Source organism: Hermetia illucens, chromosome 4 (assembly GCF_905115235.1).
Source record: "Hermetia illucens chromosome 4, iHerIll2.2.curated.20191125, whole genome shotgun sequence".
Taxonomy (NCBI): domain Eukaryota; kingdom Metazoa; phylum Arthropoda; class Insecta; order Diptera; family Stratiomyidae; genus Hermetia; species Hermetia illucens.
Window position 1 is genome coordinate 70,233,491 of NC_051852.1, and position 16,930 is coordinate 70,250,420.

The following is a 16,930-nucleotide window of genomic DNA, read 5'->3' on the forward strand; positions in this document are numbered from 1 at the left end:
TATCTTATAGATGGTACTCAGCAACGTGATACCTCTATAATTGCTGCACTGCCTGATTTCCCCCTTTTTATGTACGAGACAAATAATGCCTATTTGCTAGTCGCCAGGTATTGATTCGCTGTCCCATACCTTGAACACAAGTTGATGAACCACTTGGTGTAATTGGTCACCTCCATATTTTACCAATTCGGCTGTAATTCCATCGGCTTCTGGCGACTTATGAGTTTAAAGCCGATGAATTGCACGGACTGTTTCTCCTATACTTGGTGGTGGCAGTATTTGTTTGTCGTCTTCAGTTGGCGGGACCTCCAACTCGCCGATGTTCTGGTTGTTCAGTAGTTCATCAAAGTGCTCAACCCATCGCTCCAATATGCACATTCTGTCGAAAATCCGACTTCCCTCTTTGTCTCGGCAGGATGAACATCGAGGTGGGTAAGGTTTCATCCTGCTGACTTGTTGTAAAACTTGCGCCCCTAGTGCTGTTACTCCTTTCAGTTTTCGAGTTCACAGACTTGCTAGTTCTCCTAGGCTTCCTTTTTCCGTCTGCGAAGTCGCTTCTCCTTTCGCTGGAGTTCGTGATAAGTCTCTGCGCGTGCCCGCGTGCTTTGAGAATGCAACATTACTCAGTATGCAGCATTCTTCTGTTCCGTTGCTAGCTTACATTAGTCGTCAAACCAGCCGTTCCGACTCTTTTTGCGGCTGGGATCAATTATGTTTCTGGCCGTATTTATGATAACGTTCTTCAGGTGATTGTGAAGATCATTTGTTGATGCTTCATCTCCAGGATCTCTGTTGACTGCGGTTATTACAGCAGCCATTAACCCCGAGGAGCCAATAAAACGAATGAAATCGGGGGAAGCCGCAGGACCTGACTACATCGCATCTGAGCTCTGGAAAGCGAAAAGCTGGGACCCAACACTGTGGCTCAGTGAATTCTTTAATGGGGTTATTCAGGAAGGAAGAACACCATCTGACTGGCAAGAAAGTACCATTGTTCCAATATGGAAAGGTAGACCAGCAGAATGTTCAAATTACCGCCCGATTCGGTTACTTTCCCATTCCATGAAGATTTTAGATCGCATTCTTGACAACCGTATTCGCGAAATTGTTGAAATTACCATGAATCATGCCGGATTCGTCAAAAATTGCGGAACTACTGACGCAATACATGGTGCGCGGTTACTCATGGAGAAACACCGTGAGAAGCATCGCCCTCTTTACATTGCATTTCTGGATCTAGAGAAAGCGTTTCACCGTATGCCACACGAACTAATCTGGTATACTTTACGACAACACTTAGTGCCAGAACACCTCGTGCGCTGGGTTCAATTGCTCTACCACGATCCAAAAAGTAAAGTTCAAAGTATGGCGGCTGTACCAAAACCGCTTCGTGTCTCTACTGGTGATCATCAAGGAAGCGCCCTCTCGCCACTCCTCTTTGTTCTTGTTATGGACAGCATCACACGGGATATCCAACGTCCAGCGCCTTACACACTGCTTTATGCAGATAATGTTTTCCTAGCATTTGATAGCAAATATGGTCTCGAGCAACCTATCCAAAAATGGAGTGATCGCCTCATGCAACACGGTCTCAGATTGAATCTAAATAAAACTGAATTTTTGACGACCGATCCCCATGAAACAGGCACAATCACTGTCAACGGCAGTGATCTGCGCAGAACTGAGCGATTTAAATACCTCGGGTCAACGCCATCAGCAATGGAGAACTGCGTTATGAAATTGATTCACGCATTAACCCACCCTGGATGAAGCGGCGTTCCACAACTGGTGTTCTTTGTGATCGACGTATCAACGAACGTCTCAAATCTAAAATCTACCGCAATGCGTGTGCAATGCTAGATACCCGGGATGGGGATTTAAAAGACTCAAGATTGCACCCAGATCAGGCATTCGATAGAGCTAAATGGCGAAATCGATCAGGACGAGCCGACCCCGCTTTTGAACTGCACAAAGGCTGAAGAAAAAGAAGTAGAGCTGTTGGTGTTGGTTCAGCAGTCGTTTTCCAGGTTTTATGCTCCATCGTGTTTACCAATCCACGTTTTACCCGGGGACCTATGCTACCCATTGACCACCAACAAAATATCTTGCAAGCGACAACTCAGCAAGTCACGCTAATAAAAAGCCGTATAACACTCCGTCGAGCGGAGAAGCGACTTCACAGACGGAAAAAGGAAGCCTGGGAGAACCAACAAGTCTGTGAACTAGAAAAGTACAGGGAGCAACCGCACCAGGCGCGGAAGTTTTACCAACAAGTCAGCAGGATGAAGCCTTATACACCTCGATGCTCATCCTGCCGAGACAAAGAGGGAAATCTGATTTCCGACAGAATGGGCATATTAGAGCGATGGGTTGAGTACTTTGATGAGCTACTGAACAACCAGAACATCGGCGAGTTGGAGGTCCCGCCAACTGAAGACGACGGACAAATACTGCCACCACCAAGTTTAGAAGAAACAGTCCGTGCAATTCATCGGCTAAAAAATTCATAAGTCGCCAGGAGCCGATGGAATTACAGCCGAATTGGTTAAATATGGAGGCGACCAGTTACACCAAGTGGTTCATCAACTTGTGCTCAAGGTATGGGACAGCGAATCAATGCCTGACGATTGGCAGCGAGGCATAATCTGTCTCATACATAAAAAGGGAGATATCACACAGTGCAGCAATTATAGAGGTATCACGTTGCTGAGTACCATCTATAAGATATTCTCCACTATCTTGCTAGGCCGGATAGCCCCATACGCCCAGAACATCATTGGCCCATACCAAAGAGGCTTCACTCCAGGCAAATCAGCAACAGATCAGATTTTCTCTCTGCGGCAGGCGATGGAAAAACTGTTGGAATATGGACAACAGTTGCACCATCTGTTCATCGACTTTAAAGCCGCCTATGATAGCATAGCCAGGGTAAAACTGTACACGGCCATGAGAGAATTCGGTATCCCGACGAAATTAATAAGACTGACTAGGCTGACCCTGACCAATGTGCGAGGCCAGATAAAAGCAGCAGGATCACTCTCAAGACCATTCGACATCAACAACGGTCTACGACAAGGGGATGCGCTATCATGCGTCCTCTTTAACCTGGCCCTCGAGAAGGTGATCCGTGATGCTGAGGTGAATGCAAGAGGTACGATCCTCTTCAAGTCCACCCAACTACTGGCCTATGCTGACGATATCGACATCATGGGAAGAACCACCCGAGACGTTCAAACTGCCTTCATCCAGATCGAGCAGGCGGCGCGAGATCTTGGGCTGCACATCAATGAAGGCAAGACAAAATACATGGTGGCAACGTCAGCACCGAAGATGAATCAACCAACAACATCAAACCGCACTGGTCAAACACAAGCACGAACAAGAATAAGGATAGGGGAATACAACTTTGAGACCGTTGACAATTTCTCCTATCTAGGGTCGAAAATCACAACCGATAACAACTACGATGAGGAAATCCGCGCACGGTTGTTGTCAGCCAACAGAGCCTACTTCAGCTTACAAAGACTGTTCCGCTCGAAACGTCTCACCATAGGGTCAAAGCTCTTACTGTACAAGACTATGATCTTGCCAGTCCTCATGTATTCCTCGGAAACTTGGGTTCTTAGCAAGAAAAATTGCGAACTCTTGGCCGCGTTCGAGAGAAGAATCCTCCGAAGAATTTTTGGCCCCCTACATGAGGATGGACGATTCCGTAGCCTACACAATGACGAAATCTATGAGCGATACCATGACCGTACGGTTGTGGATAAAATCCGGCTCAATAGGTTACGGTGGGCGGGTCACTTAATCCGTATGGATGAAGATGATCCCACCCGGAAAGTCTATAAGGGCAATATCTATGGTAGGAAAAGAAGACGAGGCAGACCCTGCCTAAGATCGAGCGATGGCGTGGGCCAGGACGCCAGACAGCTTTTAGGGATATCGAATTGGTGGACCTCGGCGCAAAACCGGGATGTCTGGAGTTCCTTATTAAGGCAGGCCTAGACCGGATACCGGTTGTTGCGCCGTTGATGATGATGATGATAACACATTCCAACCTTATTATAAATGACAAGCTCAAACAGCTGGAGTTAAGGTGATACAAATAAGATACTCTACTGAAGGAGTTAATGCTACCCAACACCTAGCTTTTCATCGTAGACGTCTCCACAACAGCAGATATCATTTCCAAAGACCGCAGAGAAAAGTTGCTACTGCGTGACGTTGACATCATACAGATCTTTGGAAGTTTCGCCATACAGGCAGACCAAATCACATTACGAGCATCCTTGGAGGATTCACGAAAAACAATCGCCAGTTTCACGAAGGAAATTTCCTCCCAAGGATTACAAGTAAGCTATCCAGCTACATAAAGGAGCATGACAATAGCAAAGGTGTCCGAACAACTGTTTGTTTGGAATCATCACGATAGCGACCACCATTATCATTCTGCTCATATTAGTTCAGAGTAGAAGAATGATGACATCATTTCGAGATAGGAAAAGGTGGAACTCAGGAAGCCAACGATATAATTTCAACACGATTACAAGAAGCCGACAAAACATCATTTTAGGAAAGGTTCAAAAAGATTCTTGCTGCTCGGGGCCCAATCTGTTCAGAAGTTGAACAAAATGAGGAAAATATGTGACCTCGTCATTGTTTCCTCAGGACAATCAATCACCTGCGGTTGTATTCGAGCATATATTTTCTCCACAGGTAAGCAATTAATAACGAAAAATCAATTGTTATCAAAAAATATTTTTTCCTATCAATTATTAATTAATTATTGCATGCATTATGCATTATTAACTAATAACCTTAGGAATATGATCCTTTAACAATTAAAATAGCAATGGATTAATTGCAGCTTTGTTGTAATTTTGTATTACTTAAGTAATGATGTTTCAAATAAACATTGCAGTCAGTCAGTAAACGTGTGTTTTGATAATTGCCTCTCAAGTTCTATTTTCCTTCCAAAATCTGATATTTCCACCATATCATGAACAGCGGTTTTGTGACATATTTTTGTTTGGGTGGGGTAGGTAAATGCATTTGCGCACAGAGTGTTAGACTCTCGCAACAGTACGTCGTCGGACTACCAACTAAACACCTTCCCATCGTCACAGAGCTAGCTTGGAACCGTTTGTCACATTACTTCAGGCTAGTCCACGAACTCTCCCGTCTTGCGGAGCGTTCAAACCAAGGAGTTCCTTTCACCAACGGAAGAGTATAGGAGGAGGGGAATTGTCAGTTCAAAGAACCGCTGCTATCCGGCTCCTCCACCAGTCGAAGTCTATCTTCTTTGCAATGAGAAAGATCCGAACGTAATGAGCAATACGGCTCTACCTCTCAGCACTCTCCAGCATCTCCTCGACAATGTTGTCTGGAGGGAGATCCCCTGTTTAAATAGAATTGCTGACAAATACCACTCCACCTTCTACAAGAAAAAAAGGTGTGCTGGGAATAGTCCATAGCTCCATTGCAGAGATCGTACCTTTCCAATCTAGTGCAGGTAAGACTGAAAACCTTCATGCCCACTTAAGAACTGGGTAAGGAAATAGTCAGTCTCACCATGCTTCCGATTCAGCCACGAACCTAAGTTACCAATGAGCCACGCAGTTCAATTGCCCCTAGTTTCATTTTGCCAAGAGAGTTGTCATTCATCTAGGGTGCGTTGCCGTTCTTCACGAGCAACAACTTGCCTTGTCTCTTCTCCCATGCTCTAGTATGTGGCTCCACGCTCCTTAGCAAGAAGAGCAACGGAGTTCACTCTCATCACAGTCGGTTCAGAGACAGTGCGGTACGCAGACGCAACTCGCAAAGCTTCCTGTCTCCACGATATATACCGCCTTGCTAAGAGCGTCAGCCCATACCTGTGAACCGTAAAGTAGGTGAGACTGCAATGCACTCATCAGGAAACGTCGCCTGCTAGACGTAGGACCCCCAATATTTGCCATTAGCTTACTCCAGCTGCAGCCTTGTTCGCTGCTGTTTTGATTTGCTCAAAAAAGCTCATCTTTGAGTCAAGAATCAGTCCAAGGTACTTTACCTTTAAGTTTGACTCGATTATCAACTTGCCGAACGATATGGGACGCAGGGTCGGAATTCTTATTTTAGTGAGGATTTATATTTCGGTTTTTCCAGTGCAAGGTTGAAACCATGCGCAGTCATCCATCCACTTACCAGTCGCATCAATATGCCAAGTCTGGTTTGCGTTCGACAGTGCGCCCAGCAACAAGTGCCGCGACATCATGTGCATAACGGACTAGGCACGACTCTTCTAAAATGTCGGATCCCTCGTGACCTCTATCGTGGTCTGACCTTCTAGCGTTTCATAGAGCAGGAGCGGTTCTTCAGATAGTCCCTCAATATCCATAAGAGATAGTTCGGCACGTAGAAACTATTGTCTAGTGTGCCTAAAATGTCTTTTTATCTTACGGAATTAAAGGAGTTTCTGACGTCAAGCGGTACGAGGAGCGCCACCCGTCGGGTTCACCGGTTATGTGCCTCCGCTCGTCGAACAGCAACCTCGACTTGCATGACAGCATCAAGTGTGCTGTGGAGATAAGTCTCCGGCAGCGCATATCACTTCATCAGCCTACTTTTGATGAGCTTTTCGAGCACTTTTCCAGCAGTGTCAAGCATACAAAATGGGCGGTATGAAGACGACAACTCAGGGTTGCCTTCCCCTTTGCTGATCAGCGCTAGCCTCACCACCTTCCAACGAGCAGGGAAAATGCCCTCTTTCAGGCAAGTGTTGAACGCGCCGAGAAGTAGACCTGCCCGGTGTTGGAATACCAGTTTGTATACCCCTGCTGGAATACCATCGGGTCCTGGCTTTTCATAGAGAGGATTGCCTCTTCCAACTCTTTTATTGTGAAAAGTGGATAGTCCTTGGCGTTCTCCGCGCCGACATCATCATCCCATATGGGATGCGCAGTGAGTAGTTCCGGTGCAATGCGATCCATCTGCACGGCATTTAGTGAACAGGGTTTCCGCAGAGCCCCAAATTTTCGGGTTACCAGTTTGTAAGCGAGTCCCCGCGAAGTCACCTCGTCGAACAGATCCTGCTAGCGGCGAGCTTTGCTCTTGTTTATTGCGCTGCGGAGTCTCCTTTTGGTTGATCTGTACTCTGTCATTATAGTACATGCCTCCCCCCGGTCGTTTGGACGTTGTGTTAAGCGGCGGAGCCGCTTCTTGCGGAGGCCTGCAATCTCAACCGTCCACCAAAACGATGCCTTCCTAGGCATGGAAGCTCCGCTGTCGTTTTCAGGTTCCTAACTGAGTTTACGACAGTGTTAGCTGCAGCGCCACCATTCCTAGGAGTAACCTCCAGCGTAACTCCACCTGTTCCATGAGTTTCGACAAACTTCCAGAAAGTGCGCCGGGGTGGCGCACGCCGAGAGTTTATATCAACCATTTCGAAGGCAATGTGTTGATGGTCGCTTGCCAAGAAGTCTTCCAGAACTCGCTACCCGCCCACTAGCGACACCAGTGACTCCGACACGAAGGTTACGTCTGGAGTGCTTCCCTCGCAGTCTAGGCGCCGGAACGGCAGATCCAGTGTTTAAAACTACCAGTCCTGTTTTCACCGTCATTTCCAGAATTCGCTCCTTTCTGGAGTCATTTGAGCCACCCCCGATCAGGATCCATTCATCCGGGCCCAAAATAGCGTCCTCCAGAGCAACAAGCCTGCGTCGAAAGTCCAGCATCGTCTCATTCGGCGTAAGATAAACAGTGAAAAACGTTATCCCTAGACACCGAATCCAGGCAAAGCCGTCCCCTCGGCCTTGCGTAAGCACGCTAAGGAAGATGCCGTCCCGAACCCGGATGACAGCGGTGCCTAGTATGTCCGGGTGCCGTGAAACTGAGTTCCCCTTGTTTCGGTACTGCTCACTGATGAGTACTAAATCAGTTTCGGTCTCCGCAGTGAACTGCTCTAGCAACTCGTGAGGGGTTGGACTCCGGTGCATATTGATTTGTAGGATGCGAATCAGCCCTTTCCAGTTCTGCTCTGAAGATTGGATACCGCCTCGAGTCCGCAGTGTGCGCAATGTTCTCATCAGACGCGTCACGGTCCCTACATAGGACGCAGCTCTCCTTTTCGTTGCAGGTGTGCGTGACTAACCGCACCTATTCTAATTTTCCCGCTGTTTAGAAGCTTCCTCGCGTATTGCCCGGCAAACTTCTAGCAAAGCGAGTTTTCGGCCTCGGAAGTTCGCAGAGATGATACCAATGTGGCCTTTGGTTACATCCGGACATTCACGTTCGATGGCTTCATCTACCTCGTTCGTTTCTGTGAGCTAGTCAAGGTCTTGGATTTCCAGAGAATACGTGGGTTCCAGGCTGAAAACCAGAGCGTAGCTTTATTTGTTATCCTCGGGCCTAGTTCGACTAGTACTCTCGTTTTACGAATGGAAAACACTTCGGCTTCGATATCTTCAGGTTCGATCTTGTTACGGATTTCACTGAGGACTTCCGCAAAGGTTTTGTCTTCCGTCGGCTTAATAAGAAGAACTGGCGGTCTAGTCCTCCTTCGGCTCCCCACTTTTTCCTTTGGTGCTCCATCCTTCGTGTCCGCCCTGATTTTAAGGATAGGTTTTTCTGACGACATGGTGTGCTTCTTGCCCCTCTTCATCTTCTTCTTTTGAGCGCTGGAAAGTACTTGAGTAAAATCTCCTCCAGATGGTTCTTCCTCCTTTCATTTTTTCCCCAGTTGGTTCTGTAATGGGCTGTCTGCGATCCGTTTGGCGCTCGTAGTGATTTCATCAGGAAGCGCAGTTGTTTCTGCTTCCCGCGGTTTTTCTTTTACTCTCCATGTCCGACTATAATACGAAATTCTGTCCAGGAGCTCTTCCAGCTCTATCAGACCGTTTTTCACCCCTTTGCTGACGTTTTTCTGGAGGAACGTCGCAAATCGCATACCCTTCACAATTGCCATGCATTTCTTAATAAGCCTTTTCTCTTCAGCTTTCCCTAGAGTAGTCGAAAGCGCTTCCTAACCATCTGGTTAGTTTCAGCAGTTTCCACTGTGCCACTTCCCGCAAGTATAGCGTAATACTGTTTGGGTTGCCGTCTCCTTTCCAGGTGCCACATCACTTTGCGAGTCTTCTTCTCTGTCTGTACATCCCGTTGTCTGGTCGGATATTTCAGCCTCTACTGCGTCCTTCGCTGGGCGACGGACTCTCCATTGCCACTATCTCTTCGTTTGTTTTGCTTATGTTCGCCATTTAAGGGGATCATCCCATGGGTCGGTTCCACGGAATCGACTTTTTTTTGCATCAATTGTAACTAGATATAGTGTAGAATATATGGGCAAAGCGATTCGTTGATATTCGGAGTCGTTTCAAAATGATGGTGTTAAATACGTAATAAGTCACATGCCAGCGAGTATTTATCGGTCCGAATGACTTTCGAATGATTTCACCAAAAGGACAAGAATTGAAGCCAAGGCTGTATACGTGTTTTTTCAAGAAATCTAAGATGTATGAAGAAGGTATAGCAGATTAATGATCAGTCAAGATTTTATGGCTAAAAATCACATTCTACTTTTTAAATGCGTTTTTCTCGAAACTGCATATTGGAAATCTGCTGCCGCCATAAAATTTTCACGACTTATTCAAAACATATTTCTACGGTCCGCAAACTAGGATAATTGCGATTCATTCAGTAGCTTTTTTTATTCATTAAAGAAGTCTTTAAAAAACACCAAAATTCACAAAAAAAAAGTTTAACACGGCCCAACGAATTTAGCTTTTAATATTTTTTAATAATCCTAGTTTGCGGACTGTAGTTAAGTCTGTACGTTAAAATGCCGTTTACTTTTTTCGAATGAGTACCTGAGTCAAATCAGGGTAATAATCTCGGGCGAGCGCAATGCTGACCACATTGCCTCCTAGTGTACCGTTACGGTCTTGAATGAAGTGCTCTAACACACTTCAAGGTCCTGATCCAATATGGATTGTTGCGCCAACGATTATTATTATTATTATTACTTTTTTCGTTAAAATGATCGTAGCGCCCTCTAGCGTGGCAGCAGAAAAACACCTTTTTTGGAGATGGGTGTATAAATTCCTCTGTATTTCAATAATGAACTATGCTATCAGGCTGGAAAAATTACTACGCATGCTCAAGATATTAGTAAATATTGGGTTGGAGAAAGAGAAATGTCGTATTTTGTCAATAGATGGCGAGACTTAAACATATCTTGTGTTGTGCTTATCTCATCGGCCCATACTACACGGCGATTTGAAGACGACAATCTGTGCTACAAGTGTCACAGCATGGGACGAATTAATATCGTGCGTAGTTTATTGCGTCTGTTTACTTTTTTTGATCTCATTATAGAGAGGACCGCATAAAATGCTTTATGAGCAATAGTAATCCGCCTTTGGATTTCGTGTTTTTCGTTTCCGTCCTTTGAGAGTAGACGGCTAGGTAGACGAATTGGTTGACCTGTTCGAAATTATGCTCGCCCATTGCATACTCCTGATGACGTATTCGAGGGCCAAGTTAAAGAGGGTATGGCGAGACCATCTGCGATTTTTACCTAGTCCTGGTTGTTAATGATTGTGGCTTTTTCTAACCAGACTAGCTTCGGTGGATTTTTTAGCTCGATCATTTTCTGTTCAGAGCAGTACGATTTACGCTATGGTACGCCTGACAGAAATCAACGAACTGTTGATGCACAACGATGTCATATTCCCAGCACTTTTCAAGCATTTGCTTAACGGCGAATATCTGGTCCGTTGTCGATCATCCTGGTCTGCAGCCACCTTGGTATTCCCCGATGATGTTGTATGCATACTCTCTCAATCGTCGTTCGATTATATTCGTCAACACTTTCTAGCACGTGCACAGCAACAAGATCCCCCTCTAGTTTTCACAACTCAGACGGTCACTCTTTTTGTATACTGGGAAAATTACGCTTTTCCTCTAGTCCTCTGATATTGGTTCGGTTGTCCAGATTCTACTGAAAAGTTTATAGATTCTTCTGGTGAGCTCTGTTCATTCTTCTTTTAAGAGTTCGGCTGGGATGCCATCGATTACGGGAGCTCTATGTGATTTTAATTTAAACACTACTTCCCCAATGTCGGAGGTGTGGGTACTTGTTCTCCGTTTGGGTGATCCAGAATAAGAAAGGGGTAGAAATGAGCCGTCATTAGGTTCAATAGATCTTCAAAATACTGAACTCATCTTGTGAAGGTTCTGTGCGAAACCAAACCTTATTAGAATGGATTCGATGTCTGTCTGTCACACCCAATTTATTCGGAAACAGCTAAACCGATTGTCATGAAAACCGATGAGACCTGTTGTTCCCTTTACATACAGTCAGTGGCGCTATTTTGTGTTAATTTGCTGAGGGGTCCCCCACCCCTCATGTGCAAATTTTTTTTCATAAAATGTCGCCATTTGGGATATCAAATCAATTAGTACTTTTCGAAACTGGTCCCATAATTCATATCAGGGGAAACGTGTGGGAGTGAGGGTTCAAAATATGACCACCAAAATGCGAAACAGGCCTCTTTCCCAGAACCTATCCAACCGAAAAATCTGAAAAAAATTACAGTGATATATCTAAACGGAATCTAGGCCTCAGAATATATCCCGCTCCAAACTCTGTGCAAATAATTAAGTTCATGCTAGAACTACAAAATTTGGCAACTGGAATGGGAGAACATAAGGGATAACTTTGGGAAGTTTGAAAGAACTTCAATTATTATTAACAAAGTTATAGAAGACGAAACTTTTACTTTTTGCATGAATTTCATGCAATGTAAAATGTGTATGACGTCATCAACTTATATGATGTCATCATACCTGTTATTTTGACTATTAGGATTGACTCTTTTGCCGATACTATTAGTTTATTGACATAAACGTCACGCAAACCGTTATACCACGTAGAATTGATTTTTCTAATTGGATATATACGGCACTTGTAACCGTCTATATCTTACGCGAGACTTGTAGTCGAACTAATAGCAATTAGTGGACCAGAAAAGCTTTCAGGAGTCTTCAACCAAATTAAACTCCCGAGAGTCGGTAGCAAGATGTGTCTTTATTTCATATTGCTCTTCCTTAAGTATTAAATTTTCCAACTATACACATGCTAAGCAAGTAAACAACACAAAGTCGTTCCCACGCAAGAACTACATATGTGCCTAATGGACATAATTTCGTTTTCTCTACGCCGCTAATACATGTACTGAACATTTGTTATCATTTAGGTGTTAGCTAATTGTAGCTGTAAAAAGGGATAAACGTGCAAAATGCATTTTAAGATGCATATGATAAAAATCGGAGAGCAAACAACTGAATTGCAATTTTATTGCTTTTGTGTAATATGCTCTGCTGTTTTGTTTTATGAAGGGAAAAAACAATGCCAAATGTCTGATCATCATTAATGGCGCAATAACCGGTATCCGGTCTACGCCTGCCTTAATAAGGAACTCCAGACATCCCGGTTTTGTGCCCAGGTCTACCAATTGAATATCCCTAAAAGCTGTGTGGCGTCCTGACCTACGCCATCGTACCATCTCAGGGAGGGTGTGCCTCGTCTTCTTTTTCTACGCTTGGAACTGTGATGAATCTGGAGCTAGTGTTCGACACCTTTGCTCCCCTTTTCGCTGTGGACATTGTTGTCCATCACTCTGGTTGGTTATCGTTCCTCTTTTTTTTTTTTTTCCAAAACGTTATAAAACTTATATCTTATACTAGTTATAAATTACTTACAATACTAATAATAATAATAATTTTATCTTATCTTAACTAACAATATTAACAATATTACTTTATAATACCAATTACCTTAAAATACTATACATTCTTACAATACTAATGCCCGTAAGCTAGGATAAGTTTCTTTTTTCTGTTTTTCTGTTTTTAAAATATTTAGAGTTTTATTCTTGTGGGAATCAATTTTTTGGAATAATTTCAGGGCTTTATCTTTAATATACATATATATGGTTTCTAATCTTAGATCGCTATGTATATCTAGGTTTCTTATATAATGCGGGACATTGAAAATTTTTCTTACAGCTATATTCTGACATATTTGCAGTTGTTTGTTATATGTCTTACATGTTTGGTAAAAAATACTGCTCCCATATAGCAGAGATGGGCGAATGTTTAGTTTCTTAGATCTAATTAAAGGGTAAAGGGATTTCAGCGTACCTGTGCATGCATCTCTTTTCAACTTTATGTGTTTTCTCCAATTTAGTCTGCTGTCGAAAGTCAGTCCTAAATATTTCGCTGTTGGTTTCCAATCGATGGGCTGATTTTCGATTTGGATTTTCCCCGGTTTCTGTTCTCTCTTTCTTGTGATGAAGATTGCCTGGGTCTTCTCCGGGTTTATTTTTATCTTCCACTTTTTGAAGTATTCCAACATTGTGTTGGTTGCCTTCTGAAGATTGCTTGTGATGAGGCGTGCCTGTTTCGATGTGTGGAAGAGGCATGTGTCGTCCGCGAATAAGGAGATCCCTGTGAAGCGGTTAAATTTTCTTGGAATGTCCGCCGTGAATACTGTGTATAACAGCGGGGAAAGCGGCGATCCTTGGGGTACTCCTGCCTCTATTCTTTTTTCCGTTGATTGGTGCCCCTCCAGTGCCACCCTAAAACCTCAATCTGCAATAAAGGATTGGATCAGTCTTATCATTGAATCAGATATTTTAAATTTCTTTAGTTTGGCTACGAGCCCTGCGTGCCAGACTTTATCGAAAGCTTTCGATATATCGAACATTATTAGTCCGGTCGATTTCCGCTTGTTCAAACCACTGCGAATGTGCTGGACTACTCTGGCCAGTTGAAGCTCGCATGAATGATCTCGTTGGAATCCGTATTGTTCCTCTGGGATGATGTTGAGCTCGTTGAGTTGATCCTGCAGTCTGCTCCGTATTACCCTTTCTGCAATTTTTCCAATTGTTGGAAGTAGGCTGATGGGTCTCCAGTTCTGTGGGAAGGTTGGGTTCTTTCCCGGCTTCGGTAGAAGGATGATGATGGATTTTTTCCATGCTTTTGGATATGTTCTGAGACGGAGTACTGCATTTATTACTGCGGTGATTGATTCGGCGATGTTATTCGGTGCATTCTTGATGCATTCGTTTGTAAGCATATCCCATCCTGGGGCTTTTTTGCTGCTTAGTCCATGGATGATGGTTTGGACTTCCACCTGATCTGTTTGCAGTTCCCAGTCTTCTCTTTGTGTTGAGTCATCTTGTGTCTCTGTTTCTGACTCGTACTCTTCTTCAGATTCGTCGTCCGATGCGGTATTCACCCTGAACTGGAGTTCGAGTGAGTCCGCGAACGCTTCGGCCTTTCCCTCTTTATAGAATTCAAGGCCATTGGGACCATGAATTGTAGGCATTTGCCTTCTTGAGCCTCTTTTAAAATATTTGCTGAGCCTCCAGAAGTTGTTGCTTCCCGGCTCTAGATTTTGGAGAAAGTATTCCCACTGTTCGCTCCTGAATCGGTCAATGTCATCTCTGATGACGTTAGTGAGCCGATTCGCTTCTCTTTTCAGATTGGGATCTCCTGTCATTCTTCCTCTTTTTCTGATGCGATTTCTCTCCCTTATTCTTTCTTTAATATTTCTTGGGAGCCGGAAGTATTGTTGGTCGTTTACTTCTGTCTCCGTTGAGCTCTCCTGCTTGGCTGAAGTTAGTTGGGCGGTTAGGTTTTGAATCTCTGTCTCTACCTGCTCCGAAGTTTCTAGTTTTGAGGTTGTGGTGTATTGTCTTAGAATGTGGCGGTAGGTGTCCCAGTTGGTGGTTTTTATCATTTTCGGCGGATTTTCAATATATATGTTGTATATTGAAAATAACACCGGTTTGTGGTCCGACGAGAGGTCGTCCAACACATTGATTGTGATGTGGTTGCTGTAATTCTTTGTAATAGCCACATCGATTATGGTGCTGGTTGTGCTGCGTCCATAATGTGTTGGTTCCTCTGGTGCGTGAATAGTTGCTTCGTTTCCGTTTAGGAAAGTGAGCAGTTCTCTCCCCGCTTTGGTGTTTCGGGTTGCTCCCCAGTCTCGATGACGCGCGTTCAGATCCCCGGCGAGAAAAGTCGGTTTGTCCTCGTTGAGTAGCAGTTGAAGGTCCTCTGAAAAATTATCTGCTGATGGTGGACGGTAGGCTGATATATCTTTTTCTACCATAGATATCACCCTTATATACTTTCCGGGCTGGATCATCCTCATCCATACAGATTAAGTGACCCGCCCCCGTGACCTGACCTGACCGAAGCCGGATTTAATCCACAACCAGACGGTCGTAGTATCGCTCATAGATTTCGTCGATACGTAGGCTACGGAATCATCCACCCTCATGTAGGGGGACAAAAATTCTTCGTAGGGTTCTTCTCTCGAACGCGGTCAAGAGTTCGCAATTCTTCTTGCTAAGAACCCAAGTCTCCGAGGAATACATGAGGACTGGTAAGATCATTGTCTTGTACAGTAAGCGTTTTGACCTTATGGTGAGACATTTCGACCGAAACAGTTTTTGGAAGCTTTTCATCATTTCGTCGTCATAGTTGTTATCGATTGTGATTTTCGACTCTAGATACGAGAAATTTCCAACGATATCAAAGTTGTAGTTTTCTATCTTCATTGTTTTCGTTTGAGCAGTGCGATTCGATGTTGATCGTTCTTTCGGTTTTGATTTTGGTGCTGACGTTGCCACCATGTACTTCGTCTCGCCTTCATTAATGTGCAGCCGGAGATCTCGCGCCGCCTGCTCGATCTGGAGGAAAGTACACTGTACATCTCGGGTTGTTCTTCCCATGATGTCGATATCGTCAGCGTACGCCAGTAGTTGGGTGGACGTGAAGAGGATGGTGCCTTTCGCATTTACATCGGCATCACGAATCATATTCTCCAGCGCCACGTTAAAGAGGACGCATGTGAGTGCATCTCCTTGTCGTAGACAGTTGTTATGTCGAATGGTGTTGAAAGTGATCCTGCTGCTTTTAGCTGGCCTCGGAGATTGGTCAGAGTGGGCCTAATCAGTCCTATCAATTTCGTCGGGATACCGAATTCTCTCATGGCCGTGTACAGTTTTACCCTGGCTATGCTATCATAGGCGACTTTAAAGTCGATGAATAGATGGTGCAACTGATGTGCATATTCCACCAGTTTTTCCATCGCTTGCCGCAGAGAAAAAATCTTATCTGATTTGCCTGGAGTGAAGCCTCTTTGGTAAGGATTAATGATGTTCTGGGCGTATGGGGTTATCCGGCGTAGCAAGACAGAGGAAAATATCTTATAGGTACTCAGCAACGTGATACCTCGTCAGGCATTGATTCGCTGTCCCATACCTTGAACACAAATTGTTGAACCACTTGGTGTAATTGGTCGCCTCCATATTTAATCAATTCTATCGGCTCCTGGCAACTTATGATTTTTAAGCCGATGAATTGCACCGACTGTTTCTTCTATACTTGGTGGTGACAGTATTTGTCTGTCGTCTTCAGTTGGCGGGACCTTTAACTTGCCGATGTTCTGGTTGTTCAGTAGTTAGTACTCAACCCATCGGTCCAATATGCCCATTCTGTCGGAAATTCCATTTCCCTCTTTGTCTCGGCAGGATGAACATCGAGGTGTGTAAGGTTACATCCTGCTGACTTGTTGGTAAAACTTGCGCACCTGGTGCTGTTGCTCCCTGTACTTTTTTAAATCACAGACCTGTTGGTTCTCCCAGGCTTCCTTTTTCTGTCTATGAAGTCACTTCTCTGTTCGTCGGTCTCTGCGTGTGCCGGCGTTCTTTGAGAATGCAACATTACTCGGTATGCAGCATTCTTCTGTTCCGTTGCTAGCTTACATTTATCGTCAAACCAGTCCTTCCGACTCTTTTTGCGGCTGGGGCCAAGTATGTTTGTGGCCGTATTTATCATAACTTTCTTCAGGTGATTGTGAAGATCGTTTGTTGACGGT